A 24,245-nucleotide genomic window follows, 5' to 3' on the forward strand; every position below is an offset into this window, starting at 1 on the left:
CAACAAAGACCAAATGCAGCCAAAAATAAATCAAGAAAGAAAGAAAGAAATTTATATATAAAAAAAAGAACATAAAAGGAGATACATATGAAGGTGTTAAATAATCAACATAAGATTTGGTAAAAATTCAGTAAATACCAATGGTTGTACGAACCTAATGTGGACTGGTACAAATATGGGAGATGTAAACATAAATTGAGCAGGCAAATAACCATATAGGCCCTACTTTCAGTGTTTGAAATGACTGAAGAAATGAACCACATAAGTACTAGAATGTTCATAGTTCCTGGGATTTCAGTTTTGCGTGATACTAAAAATATACAAGTATTGTGTTGGATATTTTGGCACCTGATATCCCTAATTTTTTTATACTTTGATAAGATTCTGGCATGAGAATCAATTTAAAGACAACATAATTCTGCATGATTTCAGGAAAGGAACATTCCATTGGTACAAAAAATAAGTACATTTTAAATGCTGAACAATGAGAACCTTTCGTTAAGCATCCAAATAGGTTGACTGTAATTGAAACATAGAGATTATAATTATGCCAAGCTTGCGATCTGGTAAAACTACTTTTCAGCCTGCTATGGAAGCTTCATTAGACTTGCTCACTAAGCCACCATGTTGGCTAGTATGGACGTCAAATTAGGACCTGTCTCAAGTTCCACTTCTAAGGCAACAGCATCAGGCATCCTGGTTTTGTTGACTATAATAGTTGTTTCTAAGGTCATTGGAGTTTTGAAGCACATCCATATTTTAGCATAATATTTCTTCATATACAAAAGTTCCTTGCTGTTAAAAGCTCCACACTACTTTTGTCTTATGAACTGCACTGCATCTTCATATTTCATTCCACCTTCTGTTAATACCAGGATGACAAACACTGGAGCTCTGCTAAGACCTGCAACTCAGTAGCAAACAGCAACCATGTTTTTCACAAAACTTAACTTTTTACAAGACTTAACCAGTCATCAGCAATCTGGCTGGATGGCGGGACACCGTCATCAAAAGGCCACTTGTGAACATGGATACCTTCTTTCTTCACAAGGGCAGTGCTATCCTGTTGTGATAACTCCTTACTTCTTAAATTTCTCCATAAAATGTTTAAGGTTGCATTCGTTAGACTGAATGTAATGGGAAATCTCATGTTCTTGTATGAGACTTCCACAGGATCTGGAAGGTTTATTCAAGCTATGTTAGTTTAGTTAAAAACATCCAATAAGGTTATGAAAAAAAAAATTTTAATTGAATAAAGAAATGACATAAAGAAACTGGTCTATTTTAATATACTCCACTTGAAATTCTCAGTGCTTTGAGTGTGAAGCTGGAAGTAATAGGAAATGAAGTGAACTTCCTAACAAGAAGCAGAAATCTTTCAATCCAGTAATACTGAGGCAGTGGATAGGAAGTACACTGAGTTTTATCCCATCTAGGTCAGAACTCATTGCAAATATTCTGCAGATTTCAATTCAACACTCTGTGTCCAGGTTAAATGCTCTTATGGGGGCTTCTTGGTGAAATAGTGATGAATTTCTATATTTCACTTGTCTCCAGAGAGGCCATGCTGTGCCTGAAAGAATCTCCACTGGCCGTCAGAAACTCCATAAATGTGGCCAAGAAAGGAATACTCATTAAAGGCTGTGGTCTAATCATACAGCTGGACCGTAGGTGGCAGGGACACAGGTGGTGGGGGGGCATCACTTTCTACCATGCAGTGAGAGGCCCCGAGGAGAGCCTGGTGCTAAGTTGGCCCACAGCAGAGGGAGCCAATGTGCATGCTGAGGCCCAAAGATTAACTTTTATTCAAAGAAGGGAAAGCTGGGAAATGAGGGAATTCAAATGCACATTAATGAAAAAATTTATGAACTGAACCTATTTAGTCAAGAGACTTAATGGATAGAGGCAGGATGTTTATGTGTGTTTTGCATGGAGAAATGTAAGGATGTACGTGGGGCTGGGCAGAAATGTCTCTTAGCTGTTTCTCAGGATTACTCTAGTCTCTGTTTCCAACCGGTAGACCAGAACTTCCTGGCTGAAAACTCTCTGCTAACTTCCCTTGTTTCAGAATAAAATCCAGAATTTTCATCACGCCATATATTGTCTGGCCACAGCCTTACCTCTCCATCTTCAATTACCACTCATCCTCACCACATTCGCCCTGTGCTCTAGCAATTCAAGTCCCTTGGCATAACTCTAAGATGCATGATTTCATACTTCTGTCTCTTTTTAAAAAGGGCCGGTAAGAGTTAAAGCATGGATTCTCATGAAGGTCCAAATTTTCTAACATATTTAGCTTCCTTCTTGCTAAATGGAATCCAATTGTAGTATATAGCTAGCTTTAGAGGCCATCCTAAAATTGATATATCCATATCTTTGTACCATCAGTACAAAAATATAGGGCAGAATATGCCTTTAACTTTGGAGCCACCTGCCTCACTTACCACCTCCCAAGAGACAGGGTCAGTGGATTATCGAATTCCTGCTGATGATTCTGCTCAAAAGGCTGCTTTCAGCAATGCACAGGGCTCTAGTCGATGGAATCCTTATTTTTAGAAATGCTGCATTCCCTCTAGTCTAAAAATAGCCCCTGACAGTTCTCAACATCTAAAACCCCCTGGGTAAAATGTACCCAAATTTATACCTTTGAATTTATAGAATCTGACTAGGAAAATTTCACATGGGTATAAAATTCCAGGGATTGAAGATAAATAACTTGTATAATATTTTGAGCTCTGTGGACATAAATTGCTATATACATCTAAGGCACAGTAGAATAATAGAAAAAAAGAATAAGGGGAACTTAAAATAACTACTCATCAAACAGGAAAGCAAGTCTCCTCACTAACTTTCAGTTACATTGGTAAGGGATAACTGTGAATTTTGATGTTAAAGGACTCGTGATCTGGGTGGATGGTTTCCCAAGCTTTTCCCTTTGTTTTTCCCATGGACTTTCTATCCATTCCTCTAGTGCAGTTAAGACAGGAAGAAGGAAAAACACTTATTTTCTCTATGTGTTAGTGTCATTGAGTTTCCTAAACCAACAAGAAAGTCAGGGGGATATACGTATTCCCTATTCCCTCCTCCTCCTCTCATCCCAATCCAGATACTCTTTCTGCTGAGGTGGGAAGGATTTCAGTAATCCTCCTTTATCCCACAGTTTCATGCTAACCTCACAAACATCACACTTACCCTAGTTCTCTAGACTGCACCCACCAACCACATTACTCTTCTCACTGCTATGCTGACACTTTTCTGTTACATTCCGCACACTAACTCTTTAGAGTCCCTGATGAAGTAGCACCATCAGGAGTGTTTTTCTCTTGCCTCTCCCTATTTGTCCCTCAGGGAGACAGACCAACATTATCTGCTATCACAGCATTTCAAAATGGGGCAGATACATTTTAAGAAACACACTTACTGTACCATATTAGCCTGAAAGCATATATATCCCACTTCTCCAGGAAGAGTTTAGCCACCCCACAACCCCTCCAGAGCTGCATCTCCTTTCATCCCTGCATGCCTCTGAGACACCCATCTCATATCTATCCCCTCTTTTGGTCAGGGGAAAAGGTGGATAGATATGGGCTGTTCAACACTATTGAGGTTTAGGGATCCTAGTTTTCACAATTTATAGAGATAAACTTTTGAAACTTTATTAGACATGATTCATCAATCCCTTTGTAACTTTGGATTTCTCTTTTGCAAAATTTTAGCTCATGTAACAAACAAACTTCTGTATGACTATCTCTCATTTACCAGGATTTCAGTTCTAGTATACTTGAAATTCAGAACATTTCTATTGGGATACAACTTATAAATATTTTAATGGCTTTTCCATTAACAACCTCTAAATTACTATCTCTGAGTCCTGTAACCTGAGTCAGTCATTAATGTATCCAAATGAGGAAGTCAGAAAGAAATATGCTAAGTATTTGCATGGAGAACTACATACATTAAAATATATCTATGTAATGACCTATATGGAAATAGAATCTAAAAAAGAGTGGATATATGTGTATGTATAACTGACTCACTTTGCTGTATAGCAGAAACTAACACAACATTGTAAATCAACTATACTCCAATAAAAAATATTAATAACAAATTTAAAAAATATACCTATGATTTGTATATTTTACAGATACAAAAAGGATTTACAGAATCACGTTAAAAGAGTTTTAGTGAGCAATGTATGATAAATAAAAATAATTGGATAATAATTAGCATTTCTAATTTAAGATATGTACAATATAATTGGTAGTCTCTTAATTAAATGAGCTCTTATTATCCCTATCAAAATACCAAGGGCATTTTTCACAGAACTAGGAAAACTAATTTAAAAATTTGTATGGAAACACAAAGGACCTCAAATGGCCAAAACAATATTGAGAAAGAAGAACAGAGCTAGAGGAATCATGCTCCTTGACTTCAGACTGTACTACAAAGCTACAGTAATCAAAACAGTATGGTACTAACACAAAAACAGATACATAGATCACTGGAAAAGAAGAGACAGCCCAGAAATAAACCCATGCACTTATGGTCAATTAAACTATGTCAAAAAAGGCAAGAATATACAATGAAGAAAAGACAGTCTCTTCAATAAGCAGTGATGGGAAAACTGGACAGATAAATGTAAAAGAATGAGATTAGATCATTATCTAACACCATATACAAAAATAAACTCAAAATGGATTAAAGATCTAAATATAAAAGCAGAAACCACAAAACTCCCAAAAGGAAACATAGGCAGAACACTCTGACAAAAATTATAGCAATATTTTTTGGACCTATCTACTAAAGCAAAGGAAATAAAAACAAAAATAAACAAATAGGATCTGATTAAACTTAAAAGCTTTTGCACATCAAAGGACACCATCAACAAAATGAAAAGACAACCTACTGAATGGGAGAAAATATTTGCAAATGATATGGCCAATAAGGGGTTAATAGCCAAACTATCTAAACAGCTAATACGACTCAACACACACACACAAAAACCTGATTAAGAATGGGGGACTTCCTTGCAGTCCAATGTTTAAGATTTCATCTTCCAATGCAGGGGGTGCGGGTTCAATCCCTATTCGGGGAGCTAAGTTTCCACATGCCTCGTGGCCAAAAAACCAAAACATAAAACAGAAGCAATACTGTAACAAATTAAATAAAAACTTTAAAAATGGTCCACGTCAAAAAAAAATCTTAAAAACAAAAGAAATGCACAGAGACCTAAATAGACATTTTCCCAAGCAAGGCATACAGATGGACAACAGGCACATAAAAAGATGCTCAACACTGTTAATGATCAGACAAATGCAAATTAATACCACAATGAGATATCAACTCACAGCTGTCAGAATGGCTATGATCAACAAGAACACAAATAACAAATGTTGGTGAGTATATGGAAAAGAGGAAACCCTAGTACACTGTTGGTGGGAAGTGCAGCCACTATGAAAAACAGTATGGTGGTTTCTCAAAAAACTAAAAGTAGAACTACCATATGACTCAGCAATTCCTCTCCTGGGTATATACTCAATAAACTTCAAAAACACTAATTCAAATAGATACATGCACCCCAATGTTCACAGCAGTATTATTTACAATTGACAAGATATGGAAGCAACCTAAGTGCCCATCAACAGATGATTGGATAAAGAAGATGTCCCCCGAACACACATGCATGATAAAATACTACTCAGCCATGAAAAGAATGAAATTTTGCCATTTGCAACAACATGGATGGACTTGGGGGTATTTTGCTAAGTAAAATAAGTCAGACAGAGAAAGACAAATACTGTATGATATCACTTATATGTGAAATCCAAAAAATGAAACAAAGTAGTGAGTATAACAAAAAAAGAAACAGACTCACAGATATAGAGAACAAACTAGTGGTTACCAGTGGGGAGAGGGAAGGGGGAAGGGGCAAGTTAGGATTAGGGGACTAAAAGGTATAAACTACTATGTATAAAACAGATACGCTACTAGGATATATTGTACAACACAGGGAATATAGCCATTATTTTGCAATAATGGAGTGCCAAATAATATGGGGTCATATTCTTAAACCTCCACAATTTGCACTTTGGTCCAAAATTATTTGCATTATTTCCACTTTCAAAATACAGTCACTCTCTCCTGATAGCCTCCACAAGTTTGATCTCATTGCAGCCTCAGGCTCAGGGCTGAGGCCCAAGACCTCATTACAGAAGGGCACGCGGGTCCCTGGATTAGTTTCCTTGGATGCATCTCCTCAGGTGTGGTTTCTCTCAATTTTAAGATGTGTGAATTAAAATGAAAAGTTATTTTCCTCCTATACATCCAATATACACTGGTGGGGTAGGCATAGGATAAGTGCTATAGACACAACTATTCAAAAGGAAAGGGGAGGTGGAAATGGGAGGCACAAAGTTCACTGATACACAGCAATTTTGAAACCCAGTCAGACACGTTTGCAGTTCCTCGATTAGGAGCCAGTTCTGCAACCTGGGGCTGATTCTTCAGAGTTCTTGGTTCCATCTTATTGGATCCTTGTTCCGCCACTTGAGTTATCCTTCCTTTCCCATAAAAAGGAGGCTGTGTATGCAACTGAGTCATTTTCTCAAATTGTCTCCTGCCTGTAGAGACTCAAAGATCCAAATGCTCTTTTGTATTTTGTGTTGTCTTTGTCCCATTCTGTCCACACTAACACAATTACATTAAAAATGATATAGGCTTTCTGTGTAGCAACTTATAACTGATTCTTTTAGACAGAGATCAAACCCACAAATCTTTTCAAGATAAACACTTTTCTACCTTGAGTTACCTGCGAGGTTTCTATGGGAAAACGCTAAGATCCTTAGGGGCCTATTGTTTACCAGTGAGGGGGTGTGGTCTGCCAGGGATGCCCTTAAAATCTTTAGAAGGCTTTTTTTTCTGTTTGAAAGGAGTTATGTGACAGTTAAATTTTTCTGAGGTCTTAACAAGGAATCTTATAGGCCCACCCAGGATTTGGTCTTTGCCCTGAAGCTATTTCTTAATTTAAACGTTATATTATTTTATTTTTGCCATCTGGAGAGACTGGCACTGAGAAATGATTTTATCTTAACACCCAGAAAGCCCTGGATCCTTTATATTTCTTCCAAATTATGCTTGAAAAATGAGTAATTCCTTTTTGTGGTTCATCTGTTTATAACTTATTATACATGGCTAAAAGAGCTTATACTTCCAATATTCTGCACAAAAATCTTAGCTAGATCTATCAGTTCATGAGGTACATTTTCTATTTTTAATATTTCCATAATTAAGCGTTTTGTGAAACATTCTGCACTACATGAAATGAATCTCCTTTCCTCCAGCTTCAAATAACATTTTTCTTAATTTCCTTTAAGTCCTCACTAACAATCTCCTTGAGGCCTATCTAGCTTCTATTTACAGAATCCTCAAGTCCACTCAACTCCTGCTCACCACTGGAGTCCAAAGCCAATGTCAGCTGTTTTAGGTTTGTGTTACAGATACAGTCCAATTCCAGATACCAAATTATGTTCTTTTTCTCTGTTACCACATGAAAAATTAACTCAAAGCTTAATGGCTTAATATAGCAATCATTTTTGTTATGTCTCACAATTTCTGCAGGTCAAGAATTCCTAAAGAGCATGGCAGTATGTTCTGCCTTGGTGTCTTTCATCAGGTTGTACTTGGATGGTAGCTGGAGCTGGAAGAGAAGGGGGCTGGAGCAGCTGGCACCTGCTAGGGCTCTCTCACTCAGTCTCAGGCTTGTCCCTGTGATTTTGCATGGGCTCTATGGACTTCTACAGCATGGCAACCTCAGGGCTCTTGTACAAGTACTCCAGTGAGCAAGACTGTAGTCTTATTTCCTTTTGTGACCTAGCTCAAAAAGTCACTTACCATCATTTCTCTTGTAGTCACAAATTCTCCCAAATTCAAGGGGAGGGGGAAATATACACCCTACTTCTCAATGAATTGGGTGCTATATTTTAAAACTGCCACGATGAATTTGGCTTATTTTAATCATGCTTGTTAAAGGTCTTGTTTCTTAACCACAAAGTCTAAGTCTCCTACACAAATTTTTCAGGAATACAATTCTCATCTTGGGATGAAAGTACCATAGTATTAATTTGAATAGCTAAATCATGGACTTTTAAGCACCAAATAACATGGCACTAGGGTGTCCTAACCATCTTGTTTTTGTCCTTTCTGCCCTTCTAAAACAATGACTCGAATTCTAATAATCTAGCTTCCCTATAGATGAAGGCTTCTCTCTGTTCTGCTCAGTTATTCCCCTCTTCTGACCATTGCCAATTAAAACAAGATATTTTAAATCAATTACGCTAAATGGTATGATCTTTGAGAGAAAAACATGACCTTCTGCTCTGAAGAGTTTTTCCATTATACAGTTAACTTCTTTGCCCCCATAAAGGACCTGAAATTGAAGATTTCATTGCATCTATCACTTAGCACAAATATCTCATTGGAGTAATGCAGTCATTATGACAGGAGAAAGAGGACATTTTGGCTGCTTAATATTAACAGGCTACAATGCGATCCTGATGTATTCAATTTCCATAATCTTGATCTTATTTCTGCCTAAGGGAATACAAAACATCAAGATGCAAATAAAAATGTTTTTAACAACACTAGGTCATTAAGACAAAATTTGAGGTTTTTTCCTCTAGTCATTTTTATTTGAAAAGCTGATTGGAGTTTCAGTCTTACATGAAAATAAAACCCTTAAATAGTTGAAGTACTGCTCATTCCTTAGGAACAGTCTTTAAATATGATGTCATTATGTAAAACTCTTGGGTTACGTGTACATTGCAAGTCAATTTCACTATTCGTCATCCATCACAGCCATCATGGTATCACACCAGGAACATAGAGTACGGATTTGAAGTGGAGGTACTTAATCTTTCTCAATCTACCTGGCCTTTAATTATACTCGTTTAACAAGAGCACACACTTTCATTTGCAGTTGACAATCTCATGTGATTGGCCAGAACTGGATCTACCTACATGTTTAATTAAGGGGTGACTAAATTCTTCCATGACTCTGACTTTCTCATAATATAAAATTTTAAAAATCCAGGTAGTTAGAGTCAGAGGAATTGGCATTTTGGAAGATCTTTATCTTTTTCATTCAAAAGTTACCTGACTCTAAAATACTCTTAACTCATACTCATGAAATTGACCAGCTTGTCAGATGTACGAGGTAGTACAGCCTGGCCTCTCATCTCAGTGTTTTATACTATCAAACAGAAGCCACCAATGAATCTTAGTAGGTGTAATTAACTACATAAAGGATAAACCAAAAAGAAAATACATTGCTACTATCAACTTCTCTTAGCCTTATGGCCTATATTGTTAACTGGAGTACCACTTGGCATAGTTGTCTCTAGTTTTTACCCTCTGACCAGGTTAACTAAAGCAAATCTGTGGAAACAGGCAAAGCTTCTACCTAGAAAATGAGGCAGGAATCTATCAGAAGTTAGGTGCTTTTCCTTCTTCTGCAATGTAAGAAGACATCAATATGTGCAGACCATGTTCTCATTGATTGATTGGTTCATTCATCCATTTATTTATTCAACAAACATTATGTAGTATAAATCATGTTCCATGCAGAGAGAACCTTCCATATGTGCTCATTCTGACTTTAAACAATTACAAAGATCTCATCTCTTCCATTCAGGACAGATGAGAGATCAGACAAAATGGATTTTGATTGTCTTCCAGAAAGTCCTAGAAGGAAAATTCAGGAACACTGGCTGTCTTTTAACATCAGAAATCAAAACCTGAATGCAATTAGTTTGCAGAGTCAAATTTGATATAAAAAGAAAAAAATATTTTAATTGAATAATATTTTGCATTTCCAGACATTTCTATAGCATTTCATTATCTTCCGTAATTATCTTCAATATTATTTGCATGTGTCAAGTAAATTGCCTGGGGGCACTTGTTTGGAAGTCTTAAAATTAATTTGAACCTTTAAAAGCTTTAATTAAATTAATAATTATTTTATTCCTAGATAAAGTAAAACTCACTGACAATATACCAATTAGTAGGTAAAAATGTATACCTGTGTCTGTTCACACACACATATATACCTTTCATTTGTACGCCAAATACTCTTCAATTTTTTTCATATGAGATTTCTCTGTTGATTCTCACAAAGCAATTAGGATAAATATAAACCAAGTATGTATCCTAATTTTAGAAATTAAAGCATACCTAAATTTACCTAATTAGAGAATATACCAGTCAGGTTTATATCATAGAAACAGAACTGCTACAAGTGATACAGAATGAATAATGTATTTTAGGGGTTGGACATCATACAATTATGGGAGTTGTTGGAGAAGCCTATTATTTCTGTGTCTAGTGTTGAACCTCAAGTCACTATAGGTTAGCCAGAGGGGCAGTCAGAAAACTGGATGTGAATGAGAGCAAGGACAAACTGGAACTTGCAAAAATAGAAGGAGAAAAAGAATGGCAACTGGAACTTGTGAAAACAAACTGGAACTCATGTCTGTGTCTTACCATATCCAACCTCAATGCCATGGGTATATAGGACAAGCTGGCATCTTCACTACATAGTTGCACATGCTCTTGTGCATAAGCCGAATTGCCTGGTGCCCTGCACCAACCTTCAGAGCTGCCTCATTTCCATCTACCAAATCTTGTGCACAATATCTCCTATGGACCATGCAAACCCAGAATCATGCAGAGGAGCTCTAAAAAACATAGTTTAGCTTAGCTAAGCTGACCCAGTACAGAGCCAATGTAGGGAGATGTAGGATAGAATCTGGGTCTCCTAACTTAGGTCTTCTCCCAGTACATTTGCCAAGGCTAATGTCCAACAGTAAGCTGATGTCTAGCATTGTCCACAGAGAAGCAGAACTTGGAAGACAAACCACAAGAAAAAAAATCTAATCCACTTGAAATGTGATGACTTCTACAGTGGTATGGTAAAATCAACTTGCTCAACAAGGAAGAAGAAGAATCTTGTCTGTTGTTTATGCACCAGGCACATTTCAATAGAAAATTAACCTGTGCTTTGATCTTCACTACCTTTCATCATTTATGCTATTATTTCAATAAACTACTCTCTTTAGGCAGACCTTAGTAAGTAAATACAATCATAACAATAGTCATGAGGATTAGATTGATTATCTAATTGTCATTACTTACTTTGCTTCAGTGAAAATAATTATATCCCTGTGTTGAGCCATTGGATCCACGACCATGTGAAAATCCAGTGCTTGACCAGGGAATAAAGCACTATTAAATATGCAGGGACTTTCATCCTCTTCATTTATGATTTGTTTAGCCAATTAACAACACTTATTAGATGAGAAATCTAAATCTTTAGGAAACAATGAATTATAGAAAAATTTCTCTTCTGTTTATTTCCAAGGTGCCCTTTATCCTGATTTTTCTCCATCTCCCAATTAAGGGGAACCTGGGCCTGAGGAACGATAGGAAAGTCTAAAGTTTGTGTGTTCCATTGCCTCCTAGCTGCAGTTTGTAGAGCCTAGAGGAGATGTACAAGACAGAAGGTCCTGGGGAAGAAAGAAAACCTGTGAGACAGCTCTTCTAAATGAGTCCAAGGGACTAGAGAGAAAGTGAGAATTCAGGCACACAGAAACAAGGAACAAACAAGATGAAGAATGGGGATAAAGGTAGAAATGAAAGATAGGTGCCCAAACTCCTCAGGCAACCTTTGTTTTCAAGTGTGGACAGAGAGCCCCATGTGCCATGACCTTTTGGAAGAACTATTAGGGAGAAATGAGACTCAAACCCTAGAGAGGACTGCATGGTACAGAGGGATGGGATGGGGAGGGTGGGAGGGAGACGCAAGAGGGAGGGGATATGGGGATATATGTATACATATAGCTGATTCACTTTGTTGTACAGCAGAAACTAACACAACATTGTAAAGCAATTATACTCCAATAAAGATGTAAAAAAAATCTTTTAAAGAATAAATTATAGAAGAAACCTATAAAGAAAAAATAACTGCACATGAATCTTCAAATATCTCGATAAAAATTTCAAGTAAAACAAACAAAAAAACAAAATAAATGGTGGTCATTACTACACAGAGCCTAGAGATTGGAATTAAGAAGAGACAGGGTCAGAATCAAATACTGTAGAAACTGAAAAGAAAGATCAAAGCCTTGGAGCTTCCTCCAGTGCACCTTTACACTTTCAGGCCTATCCCAGAGTTACCCACCACGACCACATATAGGCCATTCTTCCCAACTGCTATACACTGAGAGGGATTTGTTAAAATTATAAAATTCAGTACAGAACTGTGATCTCTTTAGCATATTTTCCATCATGTCTAGCAGTACCTGATATGAGAACAAATCAGCAAGACTGACTGTTACACAGGAAATATTCCCCGGTCAGTAACAATAGCTCTCAAGTTTGCTGTGGAGGAGCAGAGGGGAAGCTGATGTGAGTGAACGTCAGCACCTGAGCTTGTAGCTGGGGTAATATTTACTTTTAATGGCTGCTACTTCTTTTGAAAGAGCTGACCTACTTTTTTTCTCTTCACTCAGCTTCCACCCCGCACTGGACCTGAGAAAAGGGGCAGGTTGAAGAAAAACCTGTCATAATATTATATCAGAACCTCTACAGAATCTCATGAGAGGAGAAAACATGGAAAATAACAGAGAGTTCTAAAACATTTTCTTTTGAGGAAAGGAAAGGTCAGATTTACTCTAGAATCACCCAGACATTCAGGGAGGATTTCATCTCATTCATCCATAGTTAAAATTTGGAAACACTTGAATTGGCAGGTGGACTAAACAAGATCTATTTGCTGTATTTAAACACCTGATATAATAGTCAACTTATGGTAATTCTTTAAATTGCAAGATTGCAAGCAGCTGGAGTTTTTCAAGTTCTAATGTGCTTAAATATACATAACTATGGCAGTGATCAAGCTAAATACGGTAGAAATAAAATAACATAAGAAACTATATTTACAATCATTTCAAAGCTCTAACTAGAATTAGAATGATGGAAGAGAAACTCTAAACTTACTCTTGCAGCTTTCTCTAACTTTGTAGAACAAAAAACTCTGAACTCTCACCTAAAGGGTAAACCCACCTGATGTGAGATGCTTTTAATTAGATTGAGCCAGACCCCAGAGTAGGTCAGGAAGGAAAAAAGAGGAAAAATGTTCCTCAGAGCTTTTCTTCTACCACTGTTCTCCTGAATAGGCCTAGAAAATAGTCCAAACTTTCTCCCTGGGACAAAAACATAAAGACATATCTTGTTTTTGAAAATAGTGCACGGTCTTTACATGATTTTCAACTCAATTCAACCCTCTTTGAGTACTATTCTATGCTAGGTACATATATTAGGCCCCAAACCTGGGCCCTAAATATGAAAAAGACACAATTCCTGAGCCTAAAGAATTTAGTCCATTATGGTAGACGAACCCTTTAGTACTAACTATAAAGCAAAGTGATGGCGATGTTTGAAAAAAGCAAAAATGCATGTCTATGGATCCCAAATGACTTCATTGGCCATCATTCATTTAAAGGCTTTTTCCATTGTCATATTGTTTTTATGTTAATGGGAGAATTTATGAGGCTGTGCTAGAGAAAAAAAAAATGTTAAAGGCATACCTATACAGAGCTAGCAATATCTCCTTTGTCAATAACAAATCTAGGTAATTTTAGTTCCTGCTCAATTATGCAAAAGGAAATTGATAGAAAACAGTATAAAACAGAGATGTGAATAATACTGAGTAACTCAAGGAGACGGAAATGGAGCGGATTATTCAGACTTCAAACAGGACTGCTAACAAAGATGACTTTTGTTTCTTGCCACTTCCTTTAGAGCTAGAGAGAACAAGATGATTTTACGTATTGCAAGTATAAATTGCTTGTACATAGAGTTCCCCTTTTCATCCTCAGATTGGATGAAAGGAAAATTCCTTAACTGATGGAGAGGCAGTAATAGGTTCAGTCTGATGGATATTATTTGAATTTCTCATTTTCTTCATAGCCCCTTGCCTAGTTTCTAGGGAGAGAGAAAGACACACTTAGAAATTTAAAAAGCTATTTTACTAAATCAGTAATGTTTTAGAACCCTTTATCTCAATGTAACACAGAAGGGTTAGAGAGGCTTACCTCCTTTCTGTGTCACAGAACCCCCCTGAAACTTTGGTACCTTGTGTTCTTCAGTTTTTCATTGATAGTACCAGGCAAAGAGCGATATCCACAGGGGCCATGAAGAGGTCTACTGGGGCAGACATTTGGGCGTACCCTAGAAACTCTCCCTGGAGATACCCAGAAATAAAGGGTTTTGATTGTGAGGAGGGGGAAACCTTTTCAAAGGGCCTGAATATCACGCATCAGAAAGTGTGAGCAAGTCCCAATTAAATCTGAGTTATTAGTACATGTGTGACTCTTTACCTGCCCAGATGTTAACGAGGCTTGGGGAATTTTGGTTAGAAAAATAATTGGAAGCAATATTAATTTTATAGGGCTGCCATAACAAATTACTACAAATTGAGTGGCTCAAAACAACAGAAATTTATTCTCTCACAGTTTTGGAGGCTTGAAGTCTAAAATTAAGACGTCGGTAAGATTGGTTTCTTCTGGAGGCTCTGAGGGAGAATTTGTTCCAGGCCTCTCTCCCAGGCCTTCTCTGCCAGCAATCATTTGGCATTCTTTGGCTTGTGAAGGCATCACTCCATTCTCTGCCTCTGTTTTCACATGGTGTCCTTCCTCTGTGGAAATCTCTGTGTGTCCTCTCCTGTTATTAAGGACACAAGTCATTGGATTTAGGGCCCACACTAATCCAGAATGACTTCACTTTATCTAATTATTTCTGCAAAAATCCCTATTTCCAGATAAGGTTGAATTTGGAGTGTCATCTGTGTTATATGGACAATGACTTCTATCTTTTGTGAGAGTATTTATATATTTAAGGTCCTAACTTAAGCAGTAACACTGAGTCCTCAGAGGGAATAAATGTCTGCAGCAAGTCATGGTTGAAACAGAAACCAGCAAAAAGCATGTTCATACTTGATCTACAAGGTAGATTTATTATAGGAAATTCTACTTTTAATTATTTCAAATGACATTCTTCTTGGTGCGCATTCAGAAATCCAGAATGTCTTTCATGTAGAATTCCACTGTTATTGGGCTTAATTTAGAATGACTCCTGGTAAGTCAATTCATTAAAAAATGGAAAATAAAGGTCATATCGTATTTCAGAAGAAAGGTCCAGGAAAACTGCCTGAATCAAGGGTTTGGAAGAACAATGGCTAGTGAAGGTCAAACATGACAAAATCAAATAAAAGATAACAGGGAGTCTGAGATTCTAAAGCCTGCTTTCAGTTGGCATAGTTTTCCTTTCATCCAATCTGAGGATGAAAAGGGGAAATCTATGTACAAGCAATTTATACTTGCAATACGTAAAATCATCTTGTTCTCTCTAGCTCTAAAGGAAGTGGCAAGAAACAAAAGCCATCTTTGTTAGCAGTCCTGTTTGAAGTATGAATAATCCGCTCCATTTCCGTCTCCTTGAGTTACTCTGTATTATTCACATCTCTGTTTTATACTGTTTTCTATCAATTTCCTTTTGCATAATTGAGCAGGAACTAAAATTACCTAGATTTGTTATTGACAAAGGAGATATTGCTAGCTCTGTATAAGTATGCCTTTAACATTTTTTTTTTCTCCAGCACAGCCTCATAAATCCTCCCATTAGCATAAAAACAATATGACAAAGGAAAACGCCTTTAAATGAATGATGGCTGATGAAGTCATTTGGGATCCATAGACATGCATTTTTGCTTTTTTCAAACATCGCCATCATTTTGCTTTATAGTTAGTACTAAAGGGTCCGTCTACCATAATGGACTAAATTCTTTAGGCTCAGGAATTGTGTCTTTTTCATATTTAGGGCCCAAGTTTGGGGCCTAACATGTGTACCTAGCATAGAATAGTACTCAAAGAGGGTTGAATTGAGTTGAAAATCATGTAAAGACCATGCACTATTTTTAAAAACAAGATATGTCTTTATGTTTTTGTCCCAGGGAGAAAGTTTGGACTATTTTCTAGGCCTATTCAGGAGAACAGTGGTAGAAGAAAAGCTCTGAGGAACATTTTTCCTCTTTTTTCCTTCCTGACCTACTCTGGGGTCTGGCTCAATCTAATTAAAAGCATCTCACATCAGGTGGGTTTACCCTTTAGGTGAGAGTTCAGAGTTTTTTGTTCTACAAAGTTAGAGAAAGCTGCAAGAGTAAGTTTAGAGTTTCTCTTCCATCATTCTAATTCTAGTTAGAGCTTTGAAATGATTGTAAATATAGTTTCTTATGTTATTTTATTTCTACCGTATTTAGCTTGATCACTGCCATATTGTATATTTAAGCACATTAGAACTTGAAAAACTCCAGCTGCTTGCAATCATTTAAAGAATTACCATAAGTTGACTATTATATCACGTGTTTAAATACAGATTGATAAGAATATGGATTTGCTGCACAGGAGAGAAGTCTCATGCTTCTTTCAGCAGTTGATTTCACATCCGAAACCTACGATATACTACTTAACTCATTTTCTGGCATCCAAAACAAAGTATATAAATAAGAAGTGGAGAAAATGTTCTTCTATTACCGACAAGAAAAACTCTGCCTTTATTCATGCTGAAAACCAAAGTCGGCCGAGGGAGAAACTGAAGCTCCTGGCAGGTGAAGGGAATGTCAGTTTTAGGACTTAGTGGAGCCTGGTTTTCACGTCTTCCTCTCACAGCCTCCAGCACTTTCTGAAGCCAAGTTTGAGGCTGTGGGCCAGACTAAAATATTGACGTGAAATCTCCCGCGCTACTTTGTATCCTTCTAATAAACAATGCTTTATCATAAGAAGTTTACCTTCCTATATTAAAAAGTAAAACATATTTTAGAATCCTGTGGAACTTACAATATTTCTGAAGGTCTAGCATTTTAAGGTCATAGCATAGTACGCTGCCACTGCAAGTTCCTGTTCAGATAAACCTTGTAAATTACAAAATGGATTCTCCCCAAAGCAAAATAATAATAATGGCTACATCTACCCCTCATTTTTATTACTTATCATCTGTGGTTCAGCATGTTAACTATAATGTAACAATTATAAAAGGTTAGAGCAGTTTCCATTACAATGATTAGCAGCATTATAATGTTAGCAGTGTTATAATGGTTCAAGTTAAGCTCATCCTTATAACTGAATGTTTCATAAGCACAAAGAATTGACTAGAAATGACACTTTAATGGGAATGTGACGGAAAGTTAAATTTCAATATCATCTAATGCACTATTGTTACCGTTAATGAGATCTAGTTCTATGTCAGAACAAAAAAATGCAAAACATAACGAAGAGAACTTCCAGGGACAGCCCACACTTGTCTTCAACTTACTAGTAGCACCTTCAGAGAGTAAAATTTATTAGTGGCACATTTAGAGGGTAAAATTGTGACCCATGTACCACATTTTGGTGGTTATGTCAAATATTTACTCATGATTCAGTTTTTGATTTGGACTTGAGGGCAATGTATATTAGCAGCACAGCTAGAAGTAATGTCAAGAAATAGATCAGTTGTTAAAATATTACTCCATGGCCTTTGTACTGCACTGTTCAGTCTTAAGTGACACTCTGACAGTGAATTTTTGCATTGATGCTTCAAAGTATAAAAATAATCTGCTGAATTGTATCTAGGGGAGAAGATGAAATTCTGATTATCACAACAAATATTTATGAGGACTGGAAACACTTAAAACAATGCTTAAGAATCCCAGAGCTAAAATGTCCTTTCTGAGATGGTCTAGCCAGTCCCAAAACATGAGATAGCATTGAAGCTAAGTAAGTACACTATTTGAGAAACTGGAGATTCTAATAAATTGTTTATTTTTCCCACAAAATATTCAACAGCTTTTAGACCTAGGAAATGTTTTCATCTAATCAACAACCTGTAGGTCTAAGTAAAAGTCCTTTTTCACTGTTACTCAGCATAATAAAGAGAAGATTTTGACATACACAGATTGTTAGCAGTACATTGCTCTTCCATCTCCAAATGAAAATTAACACATGAAGCATATTTGAAAAGGGCTCTGGAGGAAATAGCTCCTGAGGCCAGGGCTCTTCAGTTTTTTGTCGGACCAACCCACCTTCCATGTACGATCTGTCTTCCTCTTCCATACTTTGACAGCACTTTCATCATTATTGGCAACAGAATTGTCAGATGAGGTGATCCAGTTCAGACTAGAAGGACTATCTTCACACAGATCTGAGAGGTAAATGCTTGTCTCTCAGCATATATCCTTTTTAATATATTCACATTTTTCTTTCTAGATTACTTTTTGATGGAATGAGATTAATAGACATTTTTCTCATTGAAAAATTTGTAGCATGTTCTTCTTTTGCCCTAAACTTACCTCAATGACTTTAAACAGGAACTTTCAACCCATTGTCCTAATATTTAAAAATTCTCCATTTTATATTTAACATCTTTATTGGAGTATAATTGCTTTACAATGGTGTGTTAGTTTCTGCTTTGTAACAAAGTGTATCAGCTATACATATACATATATCCCCATATCTCCTCCCTCTTGCATCTCCCTCCTACGGGAAGTGGGAATGGTAAGCTGGGAAAAATTCTCTATTTCAAAATTTAATTACAGTTCTTTTTTCTTTGGAAGTGAAATTTACATACAGTGATATGCCTCTGTCTTAAGTGTACAAATCTATTAGTTTTGAAGAAGGCATACACCTGGGTAACTCATACTCATGTTAAAATATAAAACGTTTTCCTTACTTCAGACTATTGTCTCATGCTCTTCCTATGTAATTCCTCCCCATTAAAAGCGACTGTTTTTCTGATTTGTTTTGCCTGTTCTAGGGTTTCATTTAAATGGAATCACACACAGCATGCAGTCTTTAGATCTGGCTTATTTCCTTTGGTATAATGTTTATGAGATTCTTGCACATTGTCACATTGTTGTGTGTAATTTTTTTATTGTTGTTAAGAAGTAGTCCATTGCATGATTAAACAAGAATTTGATTATTTTATTGTTGATAAATATTTACATGGTTTCCAGTTTTATTGCTACTGTGAATAAAGCTGCTGGAACATTCTTGTACAAGTATCTATGTGGACAGGTTTTTATTCCTCTTGGGTAAGTGCCTAGGACTGAAATTTTTGGATCATAGAGTAGTAGTATATTTAACTTTATAAGAAACTTCCAAACTGTTTTCCAATTTTCTGTTTTTTATCATTTTACTCTCCCACTAATAACATATAAGAGTTTCCGTTGTTATCCAATCTCCCCAAAGATTGGTAGAGACAGCCTTTTTTTGTTTGTTTTTGCTTGTTTGTTTTTGTTTTTTTGGGGTTTTTTTTTTGTGGTACACGGGCCTCTCACTGTTGTGGCCTCTCCCGTTGCGGAGCACAGGCTCCGGACGCGCAGGCTTAGCGGCCATGACTCACGGGCCTAGCTGCTCCGCGGCATGTGGGATCTTCCCGGACCGGGGCACGAACCCGTGTCCCCTGCAACAGCAGGCGGACTCTCAACCACTGCGCCACCAGGGAAGCCCCTGACAGCCTTTTTAATTTTAGCCATTCTAGGGACTTGAAGTGACATGCTATTATGGTTTTAATATCTAATGTCCTGAAAACTAGTACAAGCTTGCATGTGTTTATCGGGCATTCATGTATCATCTTTATCAAGTCCTTTATATGTTTTTAAAACTGGGTTTTGTCTATTCTTGACTTATAAGAATTCTTAGTATATTCTGCATATAACTTGTCATATATATGTTATATAAATATTTGCTTGTTCATTTTCTTAAAGCTCTATTTTTATGAGTAGAAGTTTACATTTTGATTAAGTATACCATAACATTTTTTTTCTTTTATGGTTGCTTTCTGTGTCTGCCTAAGAGATGTTTACCTAACCCCAGGTCACAAAGATATTCTCATTCTCATGTCTTTTTTCTAGAAGTTATATAATGTTAGCTTTTAGATTTAGGTCAATAATCTTTCTCAAACTTCTTTTTTTGTATATAGTGAGACATTGGAGTTGAGGCTTACTTTTTTTCATACATATATTCAGTAATACAAAATCATATTCAAACCCATTAGTTGCAAATGGTTGAATTTTTATTGAATTGTTCCATTGAATTGTTTGGATCGCTGTATCAAAAATCAACTGGAAAAACTGAGAAATCCGAGACAGGATAACACAACAAGCAAAGAAAGTTTGAAAGGTGGAAAAAAGAAGGTGAACAGCCTAGGCTTCTGGGGACTTGAGGAACAACAGCGGTGAGTTCTTCTGTTTCCTCATTCCATATATCTCTGGACAGCGTGCTGCAGAAGCCTCCAACTCTGAATGCCAATAGGCACGGTTAAAAAGGCTTCAAGTAAACCCTTACCTCTAGCTTAAGGGCCCACAATAGAGTGACCCAACAAGAATAAACTTATTGGCAATTTCCACCCTACTCCAATCAAATACCAATGGAAAAAGTTCACCCCCACCCACTATCATTTCAGAAAGGCCAAGTGGAAATTAATTTTTCACGCACTCCTCAGTCCGACAGAAGCAGGCAGCACTCTGATTCACCTGTCCTATGCTGTGATGAGCCAAGCAGGAAGCTGATGTTACATCCTTGCTGGCGTACAGAAAGCTGTGCTCCAATTTCCCTAGCAAGGTGCTGTCAATGGGGTTCAGCAGCAACTGAACTTCTATTCCCACCCAGCAGCAACCGGCTTTGCAAAGCAGTGTGAGGTGGGACTCGGCACCGTCAGGCTTTACTCCCCCACCCATTTAGGGCCAAGGGGGTAACTAAGATACTATCCAATTATTCATCAACAAAGTAGAAGGAGGTGTGGGAAGCAGGGCTAGCTGGCATTCTGTTTCCCCCTCCCCTCTTCTGATATCAAAGGGTGAGGAGTTGACTATACATATCCAACTGGCCCTAGTGCTATACTTCAACATGAAGACTGCCTACTAATAAAAGATGATAAAAAGATAGAATCCATAGTCTCTCAACATAATATCCAAAATATCCAGGAGACAGTAGATAAAAATCACATACCAAGAACCAGGAGATGATTTAATTGTTGGAATTATCTGATAAAGATTTCAAAGCAGCATTTCATTAAAATGCTTTAATAAACAATTACATATTCTTTTGAAATACATTAGAAATTAGAAAATCTTAGCAAAGTAATAGAAACTATAAAAAATAATCAATATAAACTGTAGAGCTAAAAAATATAAATACCAAAATTTTAAAACTTAATAATGGAATGGGGATGACAGAGAATGGAATCAGTGAACTTGAGCATACAACAATAGAATTTACCCAGTCTGAACAACAGAGAGAAAATAAATTTTCTAAAAATGAACAGAGTCTCAGGGACCTTTGGAACAATAACAAAAAAGTTAATGTTTATATCATTAGAGTGCCAGAAGAAGAGAGTTGAACTGAAAAATTATTCAAAGAAATAACAGCTGAAAACTTCCCATATTTAGCAAAAGACATAAACCTACAGATTCAAGAAACCAAACTAATTTCAAGTAGGATAAACCAAGATACATCATCAGCAAATTTTAGAGAGCTAAAGACAAAGATAACAACCAGCCTGAAAAAAGCCCACAGTATCTATAGGGGAACACTGATTTAAATGGAGACCAGGAGGAAGTGACACAACATTTTTAAAGTTATGAAAAAGAAAGAACTGCCAGTGGCACATTTTATGTCCAGGGAAATATCCTTCAGAAAGGGGGAATAAAGGCATTTTCAGATGAATCCATAACCCGTGTGTGATCATGATATAAAAATCAGACAAATCTCAATTGAGGGACATTCTGCAAAATACCTAACCAGTACTCCTCGAAACTATCAAGGTTATCAAAAACAAGGAAAGTCTGAGAAACTGTAACCACCAAGTGGAACAAAAGAGACACAGAATGACTAAGTGTAATGTGGAAACCTCAACTGGACATGGAACAGAAAAAGGACATTAAGAAAAACTAAGGAAATATGAATAAAGTATAGATTTTAGTTAATATGTCAGTTCATTAATTGTGACAAATGTACCATACTAAAAGTAAGATGTTAATAATGGCAGAGTCTAGGTGGGGGCTATATGGGAACTCTCTGTACTCTCTTCGCAAGTTTTCTGTAAATCTAAACCTATTATAAAGTAAGAAGTTTATTTTTAAAAGATGCCCTTAAAATGTAAAGAAGTCTTACAACTGAATAATACGAGATAGCAATCCAAAACAAATGGCCAAAATATTTGAAAAGACCCTCAGAAAAGTACATAAAAAGATTACCAACACTATTAACTATTAAGGAAGTATGAACTAAGCTGCAATGAAATACCACTAGACACTCACTAGAATGACTGTAATCAAAAAGACTGACAATGCGAAGGGTTGGCAAGAATGCTGAATAAATGTTGCTAGAAATGCAAAATGGTACAGCTACTTTACAAACAGTTTGGCAGTTTCTTGTGAAGTTAAATATACATTTATAGAAGCCAGGGATCCCATGCCTAGATATTTGCCCAAGAGCAATTAAAACACAGCTCAATCAAAACACTTGAACAAAAAATTCTGAGGCCATTTTATTCATCAAAGTCTAAAAGTGAAAAGATCCCTAATATCTGTCAATTGTCAAATGGAAGAACAAATTGTGGTATATCCATATCATAGAATACTACTTAACAATTGTCATGTTTTTGTTATGTGCCAACTTGGTCACGCTGAACTAAAGTTCCCAGAATTCCTTTTTCATCTTTGTTTCTGGTTAGCATGTGATACTTTTAATGTTCTTATTTTCCATTTGTATATTCTCTTGGATAAACTGTTTTTTCAAGCCTTTTGCCCATTTGTTAGTTGGGTTGTTTTTTTCCTTTCTGTTGAGATATGAGAGTTCTTTACATATTCTTTATGTATTCTGGATACACATGTTTTGTTGGATATCAGATTTGCAAATATTTTTCCCAGTCTGCAGCTTGTCTTTTTATTCTCTTAGCAGTATTTCATTGTGTATTCACAGCAGTGTATCCGCTGAAAAAAATGTTAATTATGATGAAGTTTAATTTGGCAATCTTTTTTTCTCTTTGATGGACTGTTCTTTTAAAATCGTGTCTGGGAACTTTTAACCTAAATCCCAGTAATAAAGATTTTCTCCTATTTTAAAGTTTTATTATAGTTTTATGTTTTGAATTTAGTTCTATGGCTCATTTTGAATTATTTTTTGTATAAGGGATGAGGTTTGAGTCAAGATTGTTTTTTTGCATGTCAAATTATCCCAACACCATTTGTCAAAATGACAATCTATTCTGTATGAAAATGCCTTTGCAACTTTGTCAAATATCAATTGGCCAAATGAACTGAATTCTTCTGAATTGTACATTTAAAAGCATAAATGTGATTAACTTCATGTGTATTTTCCCACAATAAAATATCAGTTGGTCATATTTATGAGGAACTATTTATGGATTCTATGTTCAATGAAACATCTATCTGTTCTGTTGATACCTGTATCTGCTCATTCACTAGGACCATGCTGTCTTGATTATTTAGATTTTTATATGTGTTCAAATTGGGTAATGTGAGTCATTCGACTTTATTTTTCTTTTTCAAAATTACTTTGGTTATTCTATTTTTTTACCTTTCCCTATACATTTTTGAATCAACTTGTCTAGTATCTATCTACAAAAATTCCTGTTGGGATTTTTCTTCAATAAGTAGATTAGTTTGGAGAAAATTGACATCTTAACTATTTTTTTTTCAGCTTTGCTGAGGTATTATTGACAAAGAAAATTGTAAGATCATCTTAACTATTTTGAGTATTTCAGTCCAAGACATAGTATACCTTCTGATATACTTACATCATCCTTGAATTGTTTCATTAGTGATTCGTAACATTATGCATAGCGAGCCTGCACATGTTTTGGTAGATTTATGCCTACAAATTTCAAGTTTTGGTGCTAAAGTAAGTTATACTATTTTTCAAAATTTCATTTTCCAGTTATTCATTGCTAGTACAGAGAAATAAGATTGATATTTGTGTGTTGAACTTATGCCCTGCTGCTTTCCAAAACACTTATTAGTTCTAGAAAGTTTTTGATAGATTCCATGAACATTTTCACCTAGACAATCATGTAATCTGTGAGTAGGGACAGTTATATTTCTTTATTTCTGATATATATGCTTTTTATTTCTTTTC

General features: G+C 36.2%; 1 pseudogene; it reads right to left on the reverse strand.

The window, feature by feature from the left end:
* Positions 1-687: 687 nt before the first annotated feature.
* The window catches only part of LOC114903919, a 60,096-nt pseudogene continuing 36,538 nt past the window's right edge, over positions 688-24,245 (reverse strand).

This window comes from Monodon monoceros, unplaced genomic scaffold (assembly GCF_005190385.1).
Source record: "Monodon monoceros isolate NGI ecotype Baffin Bay Population unplaced genomic scaffold, NGI_Narwhal_1 Super_Scaffold_21, whole genome shotgun sequence".
Classification (NCBI taxonomy): domain Eukaryota; kingdom Metazoa; phylum Chordata; class Mammalia; order Artiodactyla; family Monodontidae; genus Monodon; species Monodon monoceros.